Raw genomic sequence first — 25,711 nt, forward strand, 5'->3', positions numbered from 1 at the left:
GCTCTGCGCTGAGAGATTATCTTAAGGTTTCTAGCTCGCATAGGGCATTCCCTCTTCACATCTACATATCACTCACTTTCAGACTTTATACAGCATTTTCATTAAGATAATGTAAATTCTTGATTTAATTTGGAACATATATAGTTTCATAGAACCAACCAACCATTCCAGTATGTATGGAATCATCTGCCTTTCCTGGAATGTTTTTTCTTCTCTCACACCTTCAGAAATTGAGGTATTTTTACCTCCAGGTCACTCATTATTCATTGCTCTGAGCAAATGTCTATTTACATAAGCCTGGTGTCTGTAGCAAACATTTATCCACACTATAGATGTCGGATCTTAATTTGACCTCTTTCGACGCAGGAGGAAAATAATCCTGCAGCAGGAGGATTTGAATGAATATTGAATATTTAGAAATGCCGGCAGAAGCTGGAAGCGGTGTTTGTAAGTTATATTAGACTGCAGGTCCACTGAGCGTCATTAGCATTACATTTTTTAAAAAAAATTTTATTGTCACATACACCAGATTGGTGCAGTGAAATGAGTTGTTTTACAGAATCATCCATAGTAGTACAGTGCCCCTGGAGCAAATTAGGGTTAAGTGGGAGGTAGCTCAGTTGGTAGAGCATGGCGTTTGCAACGCCAGGGTTGTGCGTTCGATTCCCATGGGGGGCCAGTATAATAAAATGTAATCTAAAAAAGTATAATGTATGCACTCACTAACTGTAAGTCGCTCTGGATAAGAGCGTCTGCTAAATGACTAAAAATGTAAATGTAAAAATGTAAAAATGTAAAGTGCCTTGCTCAAGGGCGCAGGCAGATTTTTCACCTTTTTCACCTTGCAGGCTACAGCGCGTCTCGTGTGAATTCTTATGTGAATTATAATAAATTGACATATTTGTAGGGGTATATGTATTTTTTGTTAGGGAAAATCAGTTTTTCAGATAAATTGTTTTATTATATGTTCAAGGAAACCAATAGTCAGAATAAATGTAATGTTGCTTCAGTGCTTGTGTGGTCCAAGTTGCTGACCCTGCCACACACATGCCAGAGTCGGCATGGATTTGAATCAGGCCCACTACTGCTCTTTGAATTTTTGGAGGAACTAGTACTTTTCTAGTTACTCTCGGTGGGCTGTACTTGTACTTTTACTCAAATAATTTCTGAAGGAAGTAACTTACTTTTTACTCTGTTACATTTGACCAAATCATTTCATTGGCCAGCTCAAAAAAAGAAAATACCTCTTCAAAGTGGAAAGGAGAGGTTCAGAAGAGAAGGAGGATGGAGGGTAAATCCGGTTTTGTCTAGAAGGGATACAGCTTTTGTAAAAAATAATATACTTTTCGTAGCAGGTTAGGAGAACTTACGCAGCAGGTTAGGATAATTAATATAGCAGGTTAGGAGGAGTAGGTTAAGGTTAGGAAAAGGGTTAGGGTTAACTAAAAGGGAAAACAAATTCAAAACTGTATCCATCTAGGCATGACCAGTAAATCCTACCTTGTCAGAAAATATATGATTGAGTTGACTATGGCAATTGATATCTGTTGGATTATTTATTACTTATATGATTCTTACCTGATCTTTTTTGATATTTCATTCTGAGTGAAAAATTAAACATCTCAATCGGTGTACATATTTTTAGTAATCATTCGCAATCACATGTACTTGAAATTATTTTGTGAAATGAATTTTGATTAATGCTATTGAATTGTAAAATTATTCCAATGTCTCGATTACAATTTTCCTTTTTATGAATTTGAGCACAAATATAGATATGATGTCAACTTTGAATAAGACTGTAATTGAAACTGTACAGCCTACGGACTTTGTTTGATGTCAGTCTTAATTGGAGACTACCTGTGCTGGAGGACACCTGCAAGATGGTGCTGGCAGGCTTAAATAATAAATGAATGTCAAATAAATTGCACTAAGTTGTTGTCCTTTTTGTTTGCTGTCACAGTTTACCATAAGGTGTAAAACATTACCAAACTAAATTTGTAACTAGTACTTAAGTACTGTCGTTTTCTGACCGGATAGGTTTTTACTCTTACTTGAGTAGTGTCTTAAGAGGGCTACTTTTACTTTTACTTGAGTAAATTACAATCTAAGCAACAGTACTTTTACTTAAGTACAGATTTTCAGTACTCTACCTACTTCTGCAAATTATACATAGCCTAATTATAAAACGTGAGCGAGCATCCACACTGTGGGAACGTTTATAGTTCTAGAGTAGGCCTACATCTCTCAATCAACTGATGGCCCAAATCAGCTCATTAACTCAGCCAGGGAAACACAAACAGTAGCCTATTATTGGTTTTCACACCTTTCACTATGTGACAATGAAGAGGCTAACATGTAGCCTACAAAATGTAGCATATTGGAATATAATCAAATAACAAGGGGCATATTGCAACCATCGATGGCACTAGATTATTGCCAGTTGATGTCTCGTTAAACCATCAATATGCACTAAATTCACCTGGACAGATTATCTCAATTGTAACCATCATAGGCCCACCCACTGGAGAGTCAGGCCCAGCCAATCAGAATGAAGTTTTCCCCACAAAAGGGCTTTATTACAGACAGAAATACTCCTCAGTTTCATCAGCTGTCCGGGAGGCTGGTCTTAGACCATCCTGCAGGTGAAGAAGCCGGATGTAGAGGTCCTGGCCTTGCGTGGTTACACGTGGTCTGCGGTTGTGAGGCTGGTTGGACATACTGCCAAATTCTCGAAAACGACGTTGGAAGCGGCTTATGATAGAGAAATGAACATTAAATTATCTGGCAACAGCTTTGGTGGACATTCCTGCAGTCAGTATGCCAATTGCAAACTCTGTCAAAACTTGAGATATCTGTGGCATTGTGTTGTGTGACAAAACGGCACATTTTAGAGTGGCCTTTTATTGTCCCCAGCACAAGGTGCACCTGTGTAATGATCATTCTTAATCAGCTTCTTGATATGCCACACCTGTCAGGTGGGTGGATTATCTTGGCGAAGGAGAAATTCTCACTAATAGGGATTTAAACAAATTTGTTCACAAAATTTGAGAGAAATACGTTTTTTGTGCACATGGAACATTTCTGGGATCTTTTATTTCAGCCCGTGAAACATGGGACCAACACTTTGCATGTTGCGTTTATATTTTGGTTCAGTTTAAATGAAGTCAATCAGGAGGATTGAGTTATTTGTGCCAGAAGGGCGTGGGTTTGACGCTGACATGTTAAGCCTATGCTGTATATGTGCGCTGAAGGTTGAGACAATAAGAAGACACTGTGTCAGAATAAATTCAACCACACATTTGTTTCCTTACAAAACCGGAGAGCAACATCTGTCCGGTGAAGTCCACAAAACATATTGCATGTAACAAACAGTTACATGACCTACAGCATGGTCAAGCAAGGTAATGTTTCCAACATTTTCGGACTACTAAACCACTATTGATTTAGAACCACAGAGAGTTACCACAAGTCGCAAAGAAAACAGGTGCTGCCTCCACTATTCCAGCATCATTTTAACTTCAACATTTCAACATCATCTAATCACCTATGTTTAGTCAAGATAGTGACAACTAAAATATACCAAAAACGATTTAGTCCAATCAACGTAAGCTAAATATGATGTGGCTGTCCATGGGACTGATTTCTGTGTTTGTGTGTGCATGTGTGCAAGTAGAAAAAACATGTTGACCCCAATGCCATCCTCCTCTTTCATGTTTCCTAAACGGTCTATGACTCTTTCATACAATACACACTTTTAGTTTTTGTTGTCCTAGGCTACCTGGCTTCTGATGTGATTGGTCTGAAGCCAAATCCAAACTGGCTTCCCTTGAGACTTTTTTTTTCGGTGTGCCAGAACTATTCACAGCTGAGCTCATTCAGTTTAGGTCAACGCTGATTCGCTATTATTATTATTATTTTTAATCAAGGGAGGCCAAATGTTCGCTGACTTCCCTTGCATTAAATGCTTCGGGCGGCAACAATGTCATACTCTTTTTGACCAGACAGCTTCAGATAGATACGCTACACATACTGAGACAGAGGGGCGCTGTTTTGTTCTCTCGGATGCTTTCTACGGTGAGATACATTCAACCTCTTGTGAATTAAAGGAAATTTATGAAACACAGAGAGACGAAATATACAAAATAATGTATGTTTTTTTCTTGGTAAATGTTTTGGGGAAGCCTGGCTTCCCTTGGCATCCATGAATACACACCACTGCCTATATCCAGGAGATACAAGAAAGCTCAGGAAATATATATACATTTTTGACACATATTTAACCCCTTTTTTTGTTGGCACAAAACTACTTCCATAAAACATTTTAACTGTTACTGGGTTACGTTCTATTGAGTCCCGTGACACTTGTGGGGGTTGTAGAGAAAAACGGGGAACACCATCGTGTTTGTGAGAGTCTCCCCTTTCCATAGACGGTTTGATTGTTTAGTAACAAAACCGACACGTGCGCAACTATGTGGCAAAACAGACAGGGTTGGCTTAAATCAGGGGTGTCAAACTCATTTTAGCTCAGGGGCCACATGGAGGAAAATCTATTCCCAAGTGGGCCGGACCGGAAAAATCATGGTATATATAACTTAAAAACAACAACTTCAGATTGTTTTCTTTGTTTTAATACGATCAACATACAACATAAAGCTGGAGCCTGAGGACAGTGTGTCCAAAATAGTACAAGCACAACATCACTATTAATCATAAAACACGTCAAGTTTATTTGAAAAATCTAAAGAAAAAGAACACAAACACACAATGCCTCAGTGATTAACAGAACTGTTTCACAGATCACAGAACTATATCAGGGGGTCATTTCTCAGGCAGAAATGTAGATAAAAATAATGAAATCCTGTTCCCCAAACAAGTGCAAGAACCACAGAGTCAAGAATAGGTTAAATATACAAATAAAATAAAATCAATTAAAAACAAAATACAGTGAAAAGTCAAAAAATCACGTCCTCCATTTGCAGATTGCACTTTCTCTCTGAACTTTGTCACAACGCCTGCTTTTTCCCGATCATTGAGGGCGCACCATCTGTAGCCAGGCTGACAGCGCGGGACCAGTCCACTCCGACCCTGTCCAGCGCGCCGACGAGTGCGGTAAAAATATCAGCTGCTGTCGTTGTATCTGTCATCGGCACCAACTCCACGAACTCCTCTGTGACGGTCAATGTGTCATCAACTCCGCGGATGAAAATGGCCAGTTGTGCAACATCTGTAATGTCCGTGCTTTCATCAATTGCAACCGAAAATGCAATAAATGACTTTACTTTTTGCTTCAACTGGCTGTCCAAATCCACTGAAAGATCGGAAATCCTGTCTGCAACTGTCTTTCTTGTCAGGCTGATATTTACAAAAGCCTGACGCTTTTCAGGGCACACAATCTCCGCTGCCTTCATCATGCATGTTTTTACAAATTCACCCTCACTAAATGGTTTTGAAGCCACTGCGATTTCATTAGCAATGAGGTAGCTAGCTTTCACTGCAGCGTCACTGATGTCTCGGCTGTGAGTAAACACAGACTTGACCTACTTGCTCTGCCCCGGTATAAACAGTTTGCTTGCTTAACACAATTGCTATTGCGCCATCCAGTGGACGCAATTGGAACAGCAGTTTATTTTATTGAAAAATTGCAGCGCATTTTTATACTTTACAAAATCATCTCGCGGGCCGGATTAAACCCGTTTGCGGGCCTGATCCGGCCCGCGGGCCGGACGTTTGACACCCCTGGCTTAGATTGTCGATAACAATATTTAGTCTCCCATGTTTATTGAAAACAAATAAAGTTGCACAATGAGCACTTGTCTCTCAAATACACTGTTACAGTTGTTGGTTAGCACATTTTTGCCATATTAACATAGACATGACGTCAGTCAAAACACCTAAAAACATGACAAAACAAAACAAACAAGAACAAGATTAAACGAGCTAAAACAAGCTATTTACGATTCACAACATGGCAGTTTCTTGTCATTGTTGCTAGCTATTTGGCCATTCAGAACCATAACAACACATGGCCTTCTGTCCCTTTGAAACATGAGCATCATTTTCGTTACATTGTCAGCTAGCCCAAGATGTATTCTGAATCCTTACGAGTCTATTGACGCACCCATGTGTCAATCTAAGCAACATAATAAAAAATCCCCATCAAAATCTGTCAGTTTAAGCAAGAGATATGAAGTTTATTTTTATTTTTATTGGCTGAGTCTCAATCCACCTCACCCGCCTATGTCAGCCTTCCGCATCTGCGGTGGAAGGTGGCCGAGCTACAGCGGTGTTTGTCAGACCATGAGACATCCTGAAAATCGGTCTTCTCAAAAAAACGTCTGTAGCGTCCGAACGGTTTGGCCAACAAACTATTATGACCACTCTATGGAAAGGTGATACTCGAACACGGGACTCTCTGAAGGTAACCTATACAAATGAATGGAATTATGGAGGTAGTTTTGTGCCCCCCAAAATAAGGGGTTCAATATGTGTACAAACATATATACAGTACCAGTCAAAAGTTTGGACACACCTACTCATTCAAGGGCTTTTTATTTATTTTTTACTATTTTCTACATTGTAGAATAATAGTGAAGACATCAAAACTATGAAATAACACATATGGAATCATGTAGTAACCAAAAAAGTGTTAAACAAATCAAAATATATTTTCAAAGTAGCCACCCTTTGCCTTGATGACAGCTTTGCATACTCTTGGTATTCTCTCAACCAGCTTCATGAGGTAGTCACCTGGAATGCATTTCAATTAACAGGTGTGCCTTGTTAAAAGTTAATTTGTGGAATTTATTTAATGCGTTTGAGCCAATCAGTAGTGTTGTGACAAGGTAGGGTGGTATACAGAAGATAGCCCTATTTGGTAAAAGACCAAGTCCATATTATGTCAAGAACAGCTCAAATAAGCAAAGAGAAACGACAGTCCATTACTTTAAGACATGAAGGTCAGTCAATATGGAAAATTTCAAGAACTTTGAAAGTTTCTTCAAGTGCAGTCGCAAAAACCATCAAGCACTATGATGAAACTGGCTCTCATGAGGACCGCCACAGGAAAGGAAGACCCAGAGTTACCTCTGCTGCAGAGGATAAGTTCATTATAGTTACCAGCCTTACATTGACATTTTATTTTTTACATTTTAGTCATTTAGCAGACGCTCTTATCCAGAGCGACTTCCAATTAGTGAGTGCATACATTTTTCATACAGTTACCTCTGCTGCAGAGGATAAGTTCATTAGAGTTCCAAAGGCTGGGCCTAATATAGTGTATAAGAGTTCATGCAAGAAGTTTTGTAGTGATTCCTATGTTGTTGATGTAAAGAATATATGTTGGTCCGTGGTGTGTAATGAGGAGCAAACAGACGTTGCACTTGACACATTTATGAAATTGCTTATCCCAGTTACTAATAAGCATGCACCCATTAAGAAAATGACTGTAAAAACTGTTAAATCCCTGTGGATTGATGAGGAATTGAAAAATTGTATGGTTGAGAGGGATGACGCAAAAGAATGGCAAATAAGTCTGGCTGCACAACCGATTGGCAAACGTACTGCAAATTAAGAAATCATATGAATAAACTGAATAAAAAGAAGAAGAAACTACACAATGAAACAAAGATAAATGACATAAAGAATGATAGTAAAATAGTTTGGAGCACCTTCAATGAAATTTGGGGGAGAAAAAGCAAACTCAGCTCCATCATTCAAAACCGACTGGTATTGCCAACTACTTTAATGATTTTTTAATTGGCAAGATTAGCAAACTTAGGCATGACATGCCAGCAACAAACGCTGATACTACACATCCAAGTATATCTGACGAAATTATGAAAGACAAGAATTGTAATTTTGAATTCTGTAAAGTGAGTGTGGAAGCTGCCGGGGTCTGGCAACTTGGATGGAAAATTACTGTGCATAATAGTGGACGATTTTGCCACTCCTATTTGCCATATCTTCAATTTACGCCTAATAGAAAGTGTGTGCCCTCAGGCCTGGAGGGAAGCAAAAGTAATTCCGCTACCTAAGAGTAGTAAAGCCCCCTTTACTGGCTCAAATAGCTTACCAATCAGCCTGTTACCAACCCTTCGTACATTTCTGGACCAGATTTGACCAGATACATTGCTATATTACAGTAAACAAATTGACAACAGACTTTCAGCACGCTTATAGTGAAGGACATTCAACAAGCACAGCACTTACACAAATAACTGATGATTGACTGAGAGAAATCGATGATAAAAAGATTGTGGGGGCTGTTTCGTTAGACTTCAGTGCGGCTTTTGACATATGGCTTTACATCCCCTGCTATATTGTGGATAAAGAGTTACCGGTCTAACAGAACACAGAGGGTGTTCTTTAATGGAAGCCTCTCCAACATAATCAGGAATTCCCCATGGCAGCTGTCTATGCCCCTTACTTTTTCAATCTGTAGTAACGACATTCCACTGGCTTTGAGTAAAGCCAGTGTGTCTATGTATGCGGATGACTCAACACTATACATGTCAGCTACTACAGCAACTGAAATGACTGCAACACTTTAAAAAAGAGCTGCAGTCAGTTTCAGAATGGGTGGCAAGGAATACGTTAGTCCTAAATATTTCAAAAACTAAAAGCATTGCATTTGGGACAAATCATTCACTAAACCCTAAACCTCAACTAAATCATGTAATAAATCATGTGGAAATTGAGCAAGTCGAGGTGACTAAACTGCTTGGAGTAACCCTGGATTGTAAACTGTCATGGTCAAAACATATTGATACAACAGCAGCTAAAATGGGGAGAAGTCTGTCCATAATAAAGCGCTACGCTACCTTCTTAACAGCACTATCAACAAGGCAGGTCCTATAGGCTCTAATTTTGTCGCACCTGGACTACTGTTCAGTCGTGTGGTCAGGTGCCACAAAGAGGGACTTAGGAAAATTGCAATTGGCTCAGAACAGGGCAGCATGGCTGGCCCTTGGATGTACACAGAGAGCAAACAATAATATACATGTAAATCTCAAAGTGGAGGAGTGATTGACTTCATCACTACTTGTATTTGTGAGAGGTATTGACATGTTGAAAGCACCGAGCTGTCTGTTCAAACAACTAGCACACAGCTCAGACACCCATGCATACCCCACAAGACATGCCACCAGAGGTCTCTTCACAGTCCCCGAGTCCAGAACAGACTATGGGAGGCGCACAGTACTACATAGAGCCATGACTACATGGAACTCTATTCCACATCAGGTAACTGATGCAAGCAGTAGAATCAGATTTAAAAAACAGATACAAATACACCTTATGGAACAGCGGGGACTGTGAAGCAACACAAACATAGGCACAGACACATGCATACACACACATAACATACGCACTATACACACACGTACACATGGATTTTGTGTTGTAGATATGTGGTAGGGGAGTAGGGGCCTGAGGGCACACACTTAGTGTGTTGTAAAATCTGTTACGAATGTATTGTAATGTTTTTCAAATTAAATAACTGCCTTAATTTTGCCGGACCCCAGGAAGAGTAGGTACTTTTTTTAATACCTAAAGGGGTCCTAAAGTTCTAAATCAAATAGCTAAATGATCCATGGTATGACCATTTTAAAACAATTCCACCGCAGATGCAGAAGGCCAACATACAGTATAAGCAGATGCGGTGGATTGAGACGCAGCCCATAAAAAAAAAAACATGTATCCATCTTAAACAGACAGATTTTGATGTGGATTTGTTTATTATGTTAATTAACGTCAATTGACTCTAGGGGGTTTTAAGACATTGGAGGTGTGACTAAGCTTGTAGATGTGGAATTTCCGACCAGTTATACAGTAATAACTGAACAATGCGTGTGTTTGAGGAATAAAAAAGGTATAACTTTACAATGTTGGTTTAGTGATGTGGGAGAACTGGTGCTGGCATCTGCATTAATAAGAGGCCCAGCTATAGACAATGTACTATAGGAGAGGAAAGGTAGCCAGCATAGCCTATAGGGTCTGGCTGAGGTGAAGGCGAGTGAATGGTTTGTTGTGAGTTATTTGGTGGCAACCCAGCAGTGGTAGTCACTCATGGTGTACTCTGCTCTACTCTTATGTCTGACTGACTCATTAACATTCTCTGCAAGGTCTTCTCTCACACTCTCTCCCTCCCCTGTCTAGACTTTTCAGTAAGAGCAGAGGGCGGGGTAAAAACACTAGGAAAAGAGATGGCAATTATGAATCAACAAAGGCATAGATTAATTGACCTTTTGTATTATAGCCATCAGGTACAACTTATGTGTGTTTATGGTTGTTGGTGTTTACTGCAAGGGACTACCAATACATGCGTCCTTCATTAGAATGCTGTTGGGTCCACAGAACATAAAGATGCTAATGATTTATTGATGATGTAATCCTAGAGGGCCCTGTGCTTCCCATTGAAGATCTCACTGCAGGTATCATCTGTGGTCATAATAAGAATGGACAAAAGCACCCACAAGAATGACAAATATGCCTCAGAATCTGATTCCTTTACAAACACAAGGACAGCATAACTTGTGCTGTGTGACCGTTTAGCTAAATTACATTTCATAAACTCTCTCGAGGTTGTCAGTCTCAGTACACACTCTCTCTTGTCCTCTTCCTCTCATCCGTATTGGCTCTCATCCAATATTTTTCAGTAATTGCCTCTTACAAAACTTCCAGGTTCAATTGAAGTGCTTTGGTGTGCTTTTGTGTAAAATAAATACACTGATTGTTCACAAATGACTTTGCAGCGTATTAACTCTCTGAAGGTGATAACAGCCCAAGTCAGAGAGAGAATACAGACTTGAGAATTCAGCTGTCTGAGAATGCACTGCTTCTTCCTCCAGGAGCTGCTAGCGTAGCAACATCTGACTTTTAAGCAGCACCAATTAAATGTATTTTTTAAAATCACTGCACTTGTTATGACCATTAAAATAGCATCCTCAACCACTCTCCTCATAGAGACATCACATCCAACCCCAGAGAGGGACTATTTTTATTCTTTTCAATCTTTGTTGTGTCAGCTCAAAACACTAATTGATGCCTTGTGCAATGTCGATGTCTACAGATGATCTCTGTGAATAAGGTTTAAATATAAACCTCTTACCTTTATTAACATTGACTCTTTAGCTATTTAAAGACTGGAGGAATGTCTAAAGCTTTTTATAGTTGTCAGTGGCTGATTTAAAATCACTCCTCCTGTACCTTCTTCTTTAGGATTACCAGGAATGAGCCCAGCTGTTCTATTTCTCCTCCTGAAGAGGTCTTCAAAGATGTTCCAGTCAACACGCCTTTCAAACCTGTTTTAAGTGTTACAGCCTTACAGGAATCAGACTCTCCTTCCTTTGTGTTCAGAAATAATTATGAAGTATATTTTCAGTGTCTCTCTAGATGTCCGGCATTTCTGAGGGTAAAATAGTCTTGTCGTGAGCAGGTTCAATGGATCGTACTGCAAAGGGAAGAGGGGGGAAATCATCTGTAATTGTACTTATTTTATATGCAACAATGCTGCAGCCTATCACAGAGGAACATTTGCACAGCTATCATAAAGCTCACCAAAGATCAGGCCTGTACAGCCCCTTTGATGGAGACATGATTTGCTTGGTCACTAAATGTTAAGTGAATGCAGTTGCAGTCGACTACAAACCCAGCCCTGTCATATTTCCAAGTGTTTTATCCATCACAGTTAGCTTTTCCCTTTGAATTAACAGTCAAAGGCACTTTCTTTGTGTTCTAAAACAGAATAAGGAAAGGATGGGAGGCAGGTAGTGTAGCAGTTAAGAGCGTTGGGCCAGTAACCAAAAGGTTGCTGGTTCGAATCCCTGAGCTGACTAGGTGAAAAATCTGTCTGTGCCTTTGAGCAAGGCACTAAACACTAAGTTGCTCTGGATAAGAGTGTCTGCTAAGTGACGTAAATGTTTGGCACATCAAATTCATTATTGCCATCAGTAAAACTTAAATAAAATCAAAGTTTATTGGTTGCGTACACAGATTTACAGGTGTTATAGCAGGTGCAGAAAAATGCTTATGTTACTAGCTCCAACAGTGCAGTAGAATCTCTAGCAAATACAATACAAAAATATATATATATTAAAAAAAGAAATGTAAGAAAATGGTATGTACAGTAGTAGGTATATTAGGATGAGCTATGTTGAGAATACAGTATATACATACATATACAGTGAATAAACAACAGTATATAAACAGAGTGTGAGGTGACCAGCGTTCAATGACTCTATATACATTTAACATTTACATTTTAGTCATTTAGCAGACGCTCTTATCCAGAGCGACTTACAGTTAGTGAGTGCATAAATTTTTCATACAGTATACATGGGGCATTAGTCTCAAGGTGCAGGGTTGAGTACCGGGCAGGTAGTTGGCTAGTGATGGCTGTTGAACAGTTTGATGGCCTGGTGTTAGAAGCTTTTTCTCAGTGTCTCGGTCCTGGCTCTGATGCACCTGTATGGTCTCGGTCTGCTAAATGGTAGCAGAGTGAACAGACTGTAGCTCAGGTGCTTAATGATCTTCTTGGCCTCCCTTTGACAACGAGTGCTGTAAATGTCCTGGAGGGCAGGCAGCGTGCCCCTGGTGATGCATTGGGCTGACCGCACCACCCTCTGGAGAGCCATGTGGTTGAGGGAGGTGCAGTTGCCGTACCAGGCAGCCTGAAAGAATGCTCTCAATGGTGCATCTGTAGAAGTTGGTGAGAGTCTTAGGGGCCATGCCGAATTTCTTCAGCCGCATGAGGTTGAAAAGGCGCTGTTGCCATTTCGGGTCCTCAGTGATGTGCACGCCAAGGAACTTGAAGCTTTTGACCCTCGCCAATGAGGCACCGTTGATGTGGATGGGGGAGTGCGACCTCTTCTGGCTCCTGTAGTCCACGATCAGCTCCTTGGTTTTGTTGACGTTGAGGGAGAGTTTATTTTCCTGGCACTACTCCACCAGGGCTCTAACCTCCTCCCTGTAGGCTGTGTCGTTGTTGTTGGTAATCAGGCCTACCACTATATTGTGTCGTGGGCAAACTTGAGGATTGAGTTGGAGTCGTGCGTTGCCACTGCCACACAGTCATGGGTGGCTAACTAAAATGGCTTAAAAACACAGAAAACGATGGTCCCAAAGACAACAGTCTGTTGTCTTTGGGACAACAGACTGTTGTCTGTTGTCCCAAAGATCTGTGTTCTGTCCCTGTGCAGAATTCTTCCTGGTTATCAGGGGCTCTGTTATCAGCAAATTGACAAAAGGCTCAATGCCAGTCATTTCAAAGCCAGTGGTAATCCCTGCAGATTCGCCCAGGTTGCTCAAGGTGGATTCGATTGTGTGCCTTCTGTTGCTCAGTATGTCCTTCTGAGATAGGTCGTTCTATCTCATAGTTTCTGTCTCCCCAAAAACTTGCTCACCTGTAGGAGGCTGGACATTTGCTCCTTGCAGCCTCCTTGCGGTGCAAAACACTCGTTCCAAACAGATGAATCTTCTCCAAAATAATTCAGCATTGGGTTAGAGCTGAAGCTCTGTGATCTGGGGCTGAGATCCTGGCAGATTTGGGGCACTGGTTTGTGTCTTGTTTGGGAACACAGAGCGAGCGACATTGAGCATCTACACCACATGGCAACCATGTTGTGTTTGCCACAATGTGATCACAGGGACTCTTCAAAGATGTGCGGCTGGAAGAAAACATGGCAGAGATGTTTACCACAGTGCTCCTCTGGGTGCAAAGCAGACTGTTTATCCCCCCTAAAGCAGCTTGCCTCCCTCCTGAGTCTGTCAGCCAATCACGCTGCTGCGTCTCTCTGACAACTGTATATTTGTTTGTCAAACATATGGGTTTGCCAGCACACACTACAGCCCTTCCAATCTCTTCCCAATATTATTTTATTTGCATTTTGCCGAGGTTAACCCACAACCTGCTCCCGCCTCATATTTCTTTCTGTTCATGTAAATATTCAAGCATCAAAATGCAGTATACAATTTCCGCCTCCAGAACAAAATTACATTTAAAATTTGAGGCTGCCATTTGATGTCTGAATTGACTGAGTTGTGCTTCCAGACAATGATTTGCCGTAGTCTGTCATTTCTTTCCCCAAATGCAAGTACGCTATTTATTTTGAATCCCATTGGAATTTATTCAGTGCAACAATGTCCTGAGCCCGGTTTCACAAAAGCATCTTAAGGCTAAGTTCATCGTTGGAACCTTCGTAGGAGCATCGTTAAATCTCCGAGCTGTTTCCCAAAACCATCATTATAAACGTTTCACTTTGAAAACGCTCGTAATATAAACGCCCGCCTCATAGAACAGCCAAGACCACTTGTAGAACAGCTAAGTGAGTCGTTAATGCTTTTTTGCCCTCCAGCGTAACCTTATACACTGAAGATCTCCACTAAACATAGAATCACATGGTTTATTCGCCTCTCTGTGACCTGATAACTTCAAACAAAGTTGACTACAAAAATAAAGTTGCCAATGTCTTTGCAATTGATACAAAAAAGCAAGTATAAAAACATGCTTCAAATGAAAACCGAGATGACTGCATTAAAATATAAACAGTAGGCTATAGGCCTATTTTAATCATATTGAAATACATTTAATGTTCAATCAATTGAGTTCCATTTTGCTACTTGTAGGCTACTTACTGTCTGTCATTTGTCTCAATATACACTCACCTGCCAGTTTATTAGGTACACCACCCCGTTCACGAAAATTGATCGCTCCTACAGAGTGAGTCACGTAGCCGTGGCTTGCTATATAAAGCAGGCAGACAGGCATCCAGTTACTTTTCGATTGAATGTTAGAATTGGCAAAACGAGTGACCTAAGCGACTTTGAGCGTGGTATGATCATCTGTGCCAGGCGCGCTGGATCCAGTATCTCAGAAACGGCCACCCGACAGGTGAAACGTCTAGGGTTTACCGAGAATGGTGCAACAAGCAAGACATTTCCAGTCAGCGGCAGTCCTGTGGGCGAAAAAAGCTTGTTGATGAGAGGTCGAAGGAGAATGGCAAGAATTGTGCAAGCTAACAGGCGGGCTACAAACATACAAATAACGCCGCAGTACAACTCATCGATCATTGTCACGGATGGGCTATGTCAGCAGACGACCACACCGGATTCCACTCATATCAGCTAAAAACAAGAAGCAGCAGCTCCAGTGGGCACGCGATCACCAATTGAGGAGTGGAAAAACTTTGCCTGGAACATGACAGAGAGTTCAGTTTACTTGAGTGGCCTGCGCAGTCCCCAGACCTCAACCCAATAGAGAATCTTTGGGATGAGATGGAACGGGCTGTTTGCAGCATAAATCTCAGTCCAATCTGCAGCAACTGCGTGATACAATCGCGTCAGCATGGACCAACGTTTCCGACACCTTGTAGAATGCCACGAAGAATTCAGGCTGTTCTGGAGGCAAAGGGGGGTCCGACCCGGTACTAGATGGGTGTACCCAATAAACTGTTCGGTGAATGCATTTCATGATGTGTAGCCTAACGTGCGAAATGTGACGAATTGGTGATTTAGTGCATTTTTATTGGGTAGGCATTAGAATGAGTCGCCTCAATATTGGCAGCCGTAGGTGGTAATACAGTATCTCTCTAGGAGCAGATCCGTCGTCAGTATTATTATATTAAGGTAAGATTTGAATGGAGAAAGCTGATCCGAGAGCAGCACTCCCTTTATTTCGATCCCATCAGTATCAACGCATGATCCAACGATGCACTTGGCGACCATTCTCTCTGTGTGGTTTTGGGAAACAAATGTTACATCTTCGGCCTTTGTAGGAAAGATACCGATTCCATGAACTGATACAAAAAACAACACTTGATTCAACACTGAGTTTTTCAATTTAAATTACTATACAAAATTCTTGCCACCAACAGAAGTGTTTATATACACTTAGGTTGGAGTCATTAAAACTCGTTTTTCTCTTTGCTTGACATCATGGGAAAATCAAAAGAAATCAGCCAAGACCGGGGAAAAAAAGTGTAGACCTCCACAAGTCTGGTTCATCCTTGGGAGCAATTTCCAAACACCTGAAGCTACCACGTTCATCTATACAAACAATAGTACGCAAGGATAAACAATTCCAGAACAACAGCAAAGGACCTTGTGAAGATGCTGGAGGAAACAGGTACAAAAGTATCTATATCCTCAGTAAAACAAGTCCTATATCGACATAACCTGAAAGGCCGCTCAGCAAGGAAGAAGTCCCTGCTCCAAAACCGCCATAAAAAGCCAGACTACGGTTTGCAACTGCACATGGGGACAAAGATCGTACTTTTTGGAGAAATGTCCTCTGGTCTGATGAAAGAAAAATAGAACTGTTTGGCCATAATGACCATCATGTTTGGACGAAAAAGGGAGGAGCTTGCAAGAAGATGGCCCAATTTGGTAAAAGACCAAGTCCATATTATGTCAAGAACAGCTCAAATAAGCAAAGAGAAACGACAGTCCATCACGGCAGTTGGAACCAAAAATCTCATCAGACCAAAGGACAGATATCCTTTGTCGTTTCTCTTTGCTTATTTGAGCTGTTCTTGCCATAATATGGACTTGGTCTTTTACCAAATAGGGCTATTCCTAACAGAGGAATATTGGAAAAATGTGTTATGGACAGACAAATCGAAGTTTGAGGTGTTCGGATCACAAAGAAGAACATTTGTGAGACGCAGACCAAATGAAAAGATGCTGGAGGAGTGCTTGATGCCATCTGTCAAGCATGGTGGAGGGAATGTGATGGTCTGGGGGAGCTTTGATGGTGGTAAAGTGGGAGATTTGTACAGGGTAAAAGGGATCTTGAAGAAGGAAGGCTATCACTCCATTTTGCAACGCCATGCCATACACTGTGGACGGCGCTTGATTGGAGCCAATTTCCTCCTACAACAGGACAATGACCCAAAGCACAGCTCCAAACTATGCAAGAACTATTTAGGGAAGAAGCAGTCAGCTGGTATTCTGTCTATAATGGAGTGTCCAGCACAGTCACCAGATCTCAACCCTATTGAGCTGTTGTGGGAGCAGCTTAACCGTATGGTACGTAAGAACTGCCCATCAAGCCAATCCAACTTGTGGGAGGTGCTTCAGATTACCTCAACAAATTGACAACTAGAATGCCAAAGGTCTGCAAGGCTGTAATTGCTGCAAATGGAAGATTCTTTGACGAAAGCAAAGTTTGAAGGACACAATTATTATTTCAATTAAAAAATCATTATTTCTTGTCATTGACTACATTTCCTATGCATTTTGCTATATTTCCTATTCAACTAATTTCATGTATGTTTTCATGGAAAACAAGGACATTTCTAAGTGACCCCAAACTTTTGAACGGTAGTGTATATATCAAAAAGATGCATCGTAAAACACTTGTAAGACTAAGTTCCATCGCTATCAGGAAACCGGGCCCTGGTCTCTCAAGACGCGGCTCTTCATTCAACAACAAATAATTACATTTGGTATGGTTTAACTTGATGCTCGCACACCAATTAGTAAAAACAGTGAAAAATGTGATCACACTATCGCCATGACAGTTCCATTCTACTCAATAACTCCAGCAGCTAATAGGCATCAACTGACCAATTCTGAACCAGGCATCAGTGTGAACCCAGGTCGACTTTGCGCCACCAAACTGTGTTGGCCCACTGAGCTACAACCTAGACATGTGGCAGTGAGGCAACAACAGGTAGTGAGGCAACACTGCAAAACAGTACACCAATTAAAACATAAAAAATAACTTACAAAATTAGCATTCCTATATCGCCATTCTAACCATTTCCATATAAACAGCTTTACACAAATCAGTGAAAATGTAGGCTTGGGTTATAATAATTGTTTACAAATTGGAAACTACATTGGGCATAATTAATCTTTTAAAGATGCCAATAGAGTACAATGCCAATGTTTTCTCCCCCTGATCACTCAATAAATGCCATTAATCTATTCAGCGAATAAACTAATGCATGCCCATATTGCTGATCACAACATTGCTCATGCCGACTCGGGTGTCAACAGAATCCCCAAGGTATTACGCACCCATCCGAACGGAAAAGGAGCAAACAAGAGACAGATGGAGGGTGGGATGAGAGAGAAAGAAAGAGAGGGAGAGAGGGATAAAGAGAGAAACACATTCAGGTACTGTAGAGTAGGACCCCCTGAATGAATCCTCAAATAGGGAAATTTGGATTATTCAGCAGTAGTAAGAGAACGAGAGAGAGAGAGAGAGAGAGAGAGAGAGAGAAAGAGAGAGACCAGCCTTTGCTATCCCAGAGAGAGTAGATAACAGGAGAGAAAGAAAGAGAGAGAGCAGCTGTCGATAGCACTGAGCGCCTGTGATTGGCTGTCCCAGAGGAACTACTTTGAGGAAGCTGGTGCTGACCGGCCGGTCGATGGATCAGCCGTGGGCATGTGAGTGACGAGGGCCCCACTGATTGTGTTTACTCACAAGGTTTCGCCCTGACCGATCAATCCCCAAACTGCACGTTTGGCATCGAAATGACTGGGATACTCCAGACTGTAGTAACATGATCATCATACTGTACACAAAGTGTTTATGCTGCTGTTTCCAGCTAGCTACTTCAGGAGGAAGGATGTTTGTTTTATTTGAATCCCTTTCCTTTTCCTCCCAAGGGTTGAGTGGAAAAAGATTTTGTGGAAAAAGGTTTTGTATTTCTTGTTAGCTTACCATACATAATGATAAAGATAATGTTGTGATTTAATGAAGGTTGTTCCATGTTAGACACAGTTTTCGAAACATCAGAGAATCTGAAGCTGGATTTGCTGTGAATCCCATAATGGTAATACATACATTATGATGATCATGCTACTGCACCATATGGATTTTTTTGGGTTTACAAACCAGCTGTCACATTAGAACTCGCATGAACAAGCATACATGAGTGAGTTCAAACATGAAAACATATCCTTGTGTATACATTGAACACTCCCACGTTTGAATCAGCTAGGTCTTTCATCTAGAGGTGGGGCTGGAGACGCTATCTTAACAAGTAAACAAGGAGGAGTGTTAAAAAAAGACCTTAAATCAGAGTGAAAGCAAGGCTACAGACTCCATTTATTTCTGCCAGCCTAGAGTAATGGTGTGAAAGATGCTGTGGCTGAAGATGAGGCTTTGTGAGAGGGAAGAGGAGGGTGTCCATTCATTTTGAGGATGAGGACGACGTCGGGCCTCCACTGTCCTGGCTGTCAGATCCTGGGTCTGGTAAGGTCATTGGTGTTACTACTGTCTCCCGCTGGATTTCAGTGGGAAGGCCTTTGTCCTTGTCCATCACCACTGTAGCCCCTCCTTTGGCCCCTATTTTGACCCCTGCTTTGGATCTTCCCCTGGCTTTCCCCTCTGCCCCCTGGGCCCCGGCCCTCTGCTTCCTACTGGCCCTCTGAGCCTTGTTCTTCAGATACGTCTCCTCCAGTTGGAACAACAGATCCTCCAACATCCCCACCTGAGCAGAAAACAATTCAAAACACAAGAGAACAGAACAAGTTACAGTGTGCTATAAGCAATAACTAACAATTTTCACATGTAGACAGATTTTCCAGAGGAGCGTGAAGTTATATACAGTGAGGGAAAAAAGTATTTGATCCCCTGCTGATTTTGTAAGTTTGCCCACTGACAAATAAATTATCAGTCTATAATTTTAATGGTAGGTTTATTTGAACAGTGAGAGACAGAATAACAACAAAAAAATCCAGAAAATGCATGTCAAAAATGTTATAAATTGATTTGCATTTTAATGAGGGAAATAAGTATTTGACCCCCTCTCAATCAGAAAGATTTCTGGCTCCCAGGTGTCTTTTATACAGGTAACGAGCTGAGATTAGGAGCACACTCATAAAGGGAGTGCTCCTAATCTCAGCTTGTTACCTATATAAAAAGACACCCGTCCACAGAAGCAATCAATCAATCAGATTCCAAACTCTCCACCATGGCCAAGACCAAAGAGCTCTCCAAGGATGTCAGGGACAAGATTGTAGACCTACACAAGGCTGGAATGGGCTACAAGACCATCGCCAAGCAGCTTGGTGAGAAGGTGACAACAGTTGGTGCGATTATTCGCAAATGGAAGAAACACAAAAGAACTGTCAATATCCCTCAGCCTGGGGCTCCATGCAAGATCTCACCTCGTGGAGTTGCAATGATCATGAGAACGGTGAGGAATCAGCCCAGAACTACACGGGAGGATCTTGTCAATGATCTCAAGGCAGCTGGGACCATAGTCACCAAGAAAACAATTGGTAACACACTACGCCGTGAAGGACTGAAATCCTGCAGCGCCCGCAAGTTCCCCCTGCTCAAGAAAGCACATACACTGGGGGAAAAAAGTATTTAGTCAAATCAAATCAAATCAAATTGTATTGGTCACATGCGCCGAGTACAACAGGTGCAGACATTACAGTGAAATGCTTACTTACAGCCCTTAACCAACAGTGCATTTATTTTTAACAAAAAAATTAAAAATAAAACAACAAAAAAAGTGTTGAGAAAAAAAAGAGCAGAAGTAAAATAAAATAACAGTAGGGAGGCTATATACAGGGGGGTACCGTTGCAGAGTCAATGTGCGGGGGCACCGGCTAGTTGAGGTAGTTGAGGTAATATGTACATGTGGGTAGAGTTAAAGTGACTATGCATAAATACAGAGTAGCAGCAGCGTAAAAAGGATGGGGTGGGGGGGCAGTGCAAATAGTCCGGGTAGCCATGATTAGCTGTTCAGGAGTCTTATGGATTGGGGGTAGAAGCTGTTGAGAAGTCTTTTGGACCTAGACTTGGCACTCCGGTACCGCTTGCCGTGCGGTAGCAGAGAGAACAGTCTATGACTAGGGTGGCTGGAGTCTGACAATTTTGAGGGCCTTCCTCTGACACCGCCTGGTATAGAGGTCCTGGATGTCAGGAAGCTTGGCAGGAAGCTTGGCCCCCAATTGTGCAAGTTCTCCCACTTAAAAAGATTAGAGAGGCCTGTAATTTTCATCATAGGTACACGTCAACTATGACAGACAAAATGAGAATTTCTTTTCCAGAAAATCACATTGTAGGATTTTTAATGAATTTATTTGCAAATTATGGTAGAAAATAAGTATTTGGTCAATAACAAAAGTTTCTCAATACTTTGTTATATACCCTTTGTTGGCAATGACACAGGTCAAACGTTTTCTGTAAGTCTTCACAAGGTTTTCACACACTGTTGCTGGTATTTTGGCCCATTCCTCCATGCAGATCTCCTCTAGAGCAGTGATGTTTTGGGGCTGTCGCTGGGCAACACGGACTTTCAACTCCCTCCAAAGATTTTCTATGGGGTTGAGATCTGGAGACTGGCTAGGCCACTCCAGGACCTTGAAATGCTTCTTACGAAGCCACTCCTTCGTTGCCCGGGCGGTGTGTTTGGGATCATTGTCATGCTGAAAGACCCAGCCACGTTTCATCTTCAATGCCGTTGCTGATGGAAGGAGGTTTTCACTCAAAAACAAGTTCATACAGGTGCCATTAATACAGGTAACGAGTGGAGGACAGAGGAGCCTCTTAAAGAAGAAGTTACAGGTCTGTGAGAGCCAGAAATCTTGCTTGTTTATAGGTGACCAAATACTTATTTTCCACCATAATTTGCAAATAAATTCATTAAAAATCCTACAATGTGATTTTCTGGATTTTTTTTCTCAATTTGTCTGTCATAGTTGACGTGTACCTATGATGAAAATTACAGGCCTCTCTCATCTTTTTAAGTGGGAGAACTTGCACAATTGGTGGCTGACTAAATACTTTTTTCCCCCACTGTATACAGGGCCGTCTGAAGTTTGCCAATTAACATCTGAATGATTCAGAGGAGAACTGGGTGAAAGTGTTGTGGTCAGATGAGACCAAAATCGAGCTCTTTGGCATCAACTCAACTCGCCGTGTTTGGAGGAGGAGGAATGCTGCCTATGACCCCAAGAACACCATCCCCACCGTCAAACATGGAGGTGGAAACATTATGCTTTGGGGATGTTTTTCTGCTAAGGGGACAGGACAACTTCCCCGCATCAAAGGGACAATGGACGGGGCCATGTACCGTCAAATCTTGGGTGAGAACCTCCTTCCCTCAGCCAGGGCATTGAAAATGGGTCGTGGATGGGTATTCCAGCATGACAATGACCCAAAACACACAACCAAGGCAACAAAGGAGTGGCTCAAGAAGAAGCACATTAAGGTCCTGAAGTGGCCTAGCCAGTCTCCAGACCTTAATACCATAGAAAATCTGTGGAGGGAGCTGAAGCTTCAAGTTGCCAAACGTCAGCCTCGAAACCTTAATGACTTGGAGAAGATCTGCAAAGAGGAGTGGGACAAAATCCCTCCTGAGATGTGTGCAAACCTGGTGGCCAACTACAAGAAACGTCTGTCCTCTGTGATTGCCAACAAGGGTTTTGCCACCAAGTACTAAGTCATGTTTTGCAGAGGGGTCAAATACTTATTTCCCTCATTAAAATGAAAATCAATTTATAACATTTTTGACATGCGTTTTTCTGGATTTTTTTGTTGTTATTCTGTCTCTCACTGTTAAAATAAACCTACCATTACAATTATAGACTGATCATGTCTTTGTCAGTGGGCAAACGTACAAAATCAGAAGGGGATCAAATACTTTTTTCCCTCACTGTGTTTAGTGTGACATTATTTTTATTTTTTTTATGGTGTTGCGAGCCAAGCCCAGCAGCTCAGCCCCTCCTCTCCTTTCTGCCCCTCCAGGGAAGTAATTACCTGGTAGAGATGTAGGGTTTGGCCTGTACTTCCCTCATTCATTTGTGAGGTGAAGGCTTGGTGTGAGAATTTACTGTGCGCAGCCCGCGCTCATACCAGAGAAAGGGAGGAGGAGAAAGGGAGTGAAATATGAAAGTGAATGTATGATGAAGAGATGAATTTAGAAAAACCTATTTGGAGTACCGGGGAGAGACAGAGAGGGAGCACTCAAAGTGAGGCTGAGGTGAGAGAGAAGGAGAGAGAGAGGGGGAAATAAAAGAACGAAAGAAACTGAAAGAGAAAGAGTGAGATAGAGGGGAGATACAATATAGAGAGACTGAAAGAGACAGGGTGAGAGAGGGATTTGTGTGTTGTGACTGACAGAGGAGCCAGTCTGATGGTGGAGGTGGTGGTGCTGGGGTGTCTGTTTCTATTCGTGGGATCTGAGACCAAACTCCACAGCCATACCCTGGGGATTCACCTAAACTCAGAGCAGGAGAAGTGGGGCTGCACTTTCTCACCTTACATACACACTCCACACCCCCCCCCCCCCCATACACCTTAGAACCTGGGACTCCATTTGAACAACAATTAGCCTCTCCATTGGTTTGCAGGCCGCATCTGCACCACTTTCTATATGAAAAGCAGCAGCAGCTTCAGAGGGCCCAGGGCCCGGGGCTGACTGAGGTGGCTGTGCTATCTATCTATTTGTTTATTTGGATACCCATTATATTTTGCAGAAGCAGCAGCTACTCTTCCTGGGGTCCAGGAAGTAACAAAACACTGACAGACAAGAACAGTCACAGAAATTTAAAATACGATATACAAACACAATACAACTAAAAAATACTTTCGGTTACTGGCCCAACGCTCCTACCCGCCAGGCTCTATGTGTGTGTCTACAGAGGCTGCCATGCCATGCCCATGGAGCTGAGCTGTGATATGACACCTGTCAAAGTGTCCATCAAACCTGTCAGCCCTCATCACCACGGTGACGGAGTGTTACCCTATCGACTGACCCTCAATGTATTCAAAATAACCCAGTCAATACAGCCCTTAAAACATTGTGACCTTTTCACTGTTTTCAAGTCAAATTAGTTTCCAAATCAATAACAATGAAACTTTGTGGTGAGTCACAGTTTAGGACTACTTTGTACTTTTGCTTTGTGTCGTTTGAGCACAGACTCCTGTACAAGCACTCACAGATGCACTGATTGTAAGCTTTTCCATCTTTTCAGGGGGAGGGGGTTGGAAATATTCTGAAGTTTGAGTAAAACACTACAGCGCTGCGGTGCAGTCCACATTTCTTATAGATATTTTATGGAGCGGAAAACATTGATGCCGTCCGTCTGCCGAAACTGGGGAAAGTGCAGTTATTTTTATGTCATTTATTTACAGCAAGGGCCAATGTCCTTATAATGACTGGCCAAAAACAAACAGGAAAACAATGTGTATGCAGGAAAACAATGTTTATGCAGACCTGTGTCAGAATCAAGTCGTCATTTCTATTTGTTAGTTAATGCCCTGCTGATTTATGCCAGTTGAAGAGAGCCGAAGAGAAGGGAAAATTAACTTGCCACCTCTAATATTTCGGTAGGCGTCGAGTGGCCGCACTCAATAAATGATGGTGTTGAGAAATGGTTGGTCGTCACTCTCAGGATATAAACTCAGCAAAAAAATAAACATACCTTTTTCAGGACCCTTGTCTTTCAAAGATAATTTGTAAAAATCCAAATAACTTCACAGATCTTCATTGTAAAGGGTTTAAACACTGTTTCCCATGCTTGTTCAATGAACCATAAACAATGAATGAACATGCAACTGTGGAACGGTCGTTAAGACACTAACAGCTTACAGATGGTGGGGCGGCAGGTAGCTTAGTGGTTAAGAGCGTTGTGCCAGTAACTGAAAGGTCTCTGGTTCTAATCCCTGAGCCGACTAGGTGAAAAATCTGTCAATGTGCCCTTGAGCAAGGCACTTAACCCTAATTGCTCCTGTATGTCGCTCTGGATAAGAGCGTCTGCTAAAAATGTAAAATAAATAATAATAATAAACAATTAAGGTCACAGTTATTAAAACTTAGGACTCTAAAAGAGGCCTTTCTACTGACTCTGAAAAACACAAAAAGAAGATGCCCAGGGTCCCTGCTCATCTGCGTGAACGTGCCTTAGGCATGCTGCAAGGACGCATGAGGACTGCAGATGTGGCCAGGGCAATAAATTGCAATGTCCGTACTGTGAGACGCCTAAGACAGCGCTACAGGGAGACAGGACGGACAGCTGATCGTCCTCGCAGTGGCAGACCACGTGTAACAACACCTGCACAGGATCGGTACATCCGAACATCACACCTGCGGGACAGGTACAGGATGGCAACAACAACACCAGGAACGCACAATCCCTCCATCAGTGCTCAGACTGTCCGCAATAGGCTGAGAGAGGCTGGACTGAGGGCTTGTAGGCCTGTTGTAAGGCAGGTCCACACCAGACATCACCGGCAACAATGTCGCCTATGGGCACAAACCCACCGTCGCTGGACCAGACAGAACTGGCAAAAAGTGCTCTTCACTGACGAGTCACGGTTTTGTCTCACCAGGGGTGATGGTCGGATTCGCGTTTATCGTCGAAGGAATAAGCGGTACACTGAGGCCTGTACTCTAGAGCGGGATCGTCATAGTCTGGGGCGGTGTGTTACAGCATCATCGGACTGAGCTTGTTGTCATTGCAGGCAATCTTAACGCTGTGCGTTACATGGTACCCTTCCTGCAGGCTCATCCTGACATGACCCTCCAGCATGACAATGCTACCAGCCATACTGCTCGTTCTGTGCGTGATTTCCTGCAAGACAGGAATGTCAGTGTTCTGCCATGGCCAGCGAAGAGCCCGGATCTCAATCCCATTGAGCACGTCTGGGACCTGTTGGATCGGAGGGTGAGGGCTAGGGCCATTCCCCCCAGAAATGTCTGGGAACTTGCAGGTGCCTTGGTGGAAGAGTGGGGTAATATCT

Source organism: Coregonus lavaretus, assembly GCF_964263955.1.
Source record: "Coregonus lavaretus genome assembly, chromosome: 6".
Classification (NCBI taxonomy): domain Eukaryota; kingdom Metazoa; phylum Chordata; class Actinopteri; order Salmoniformes; family Salmonidae; genus Coregonus; species Coregonus lavaretus.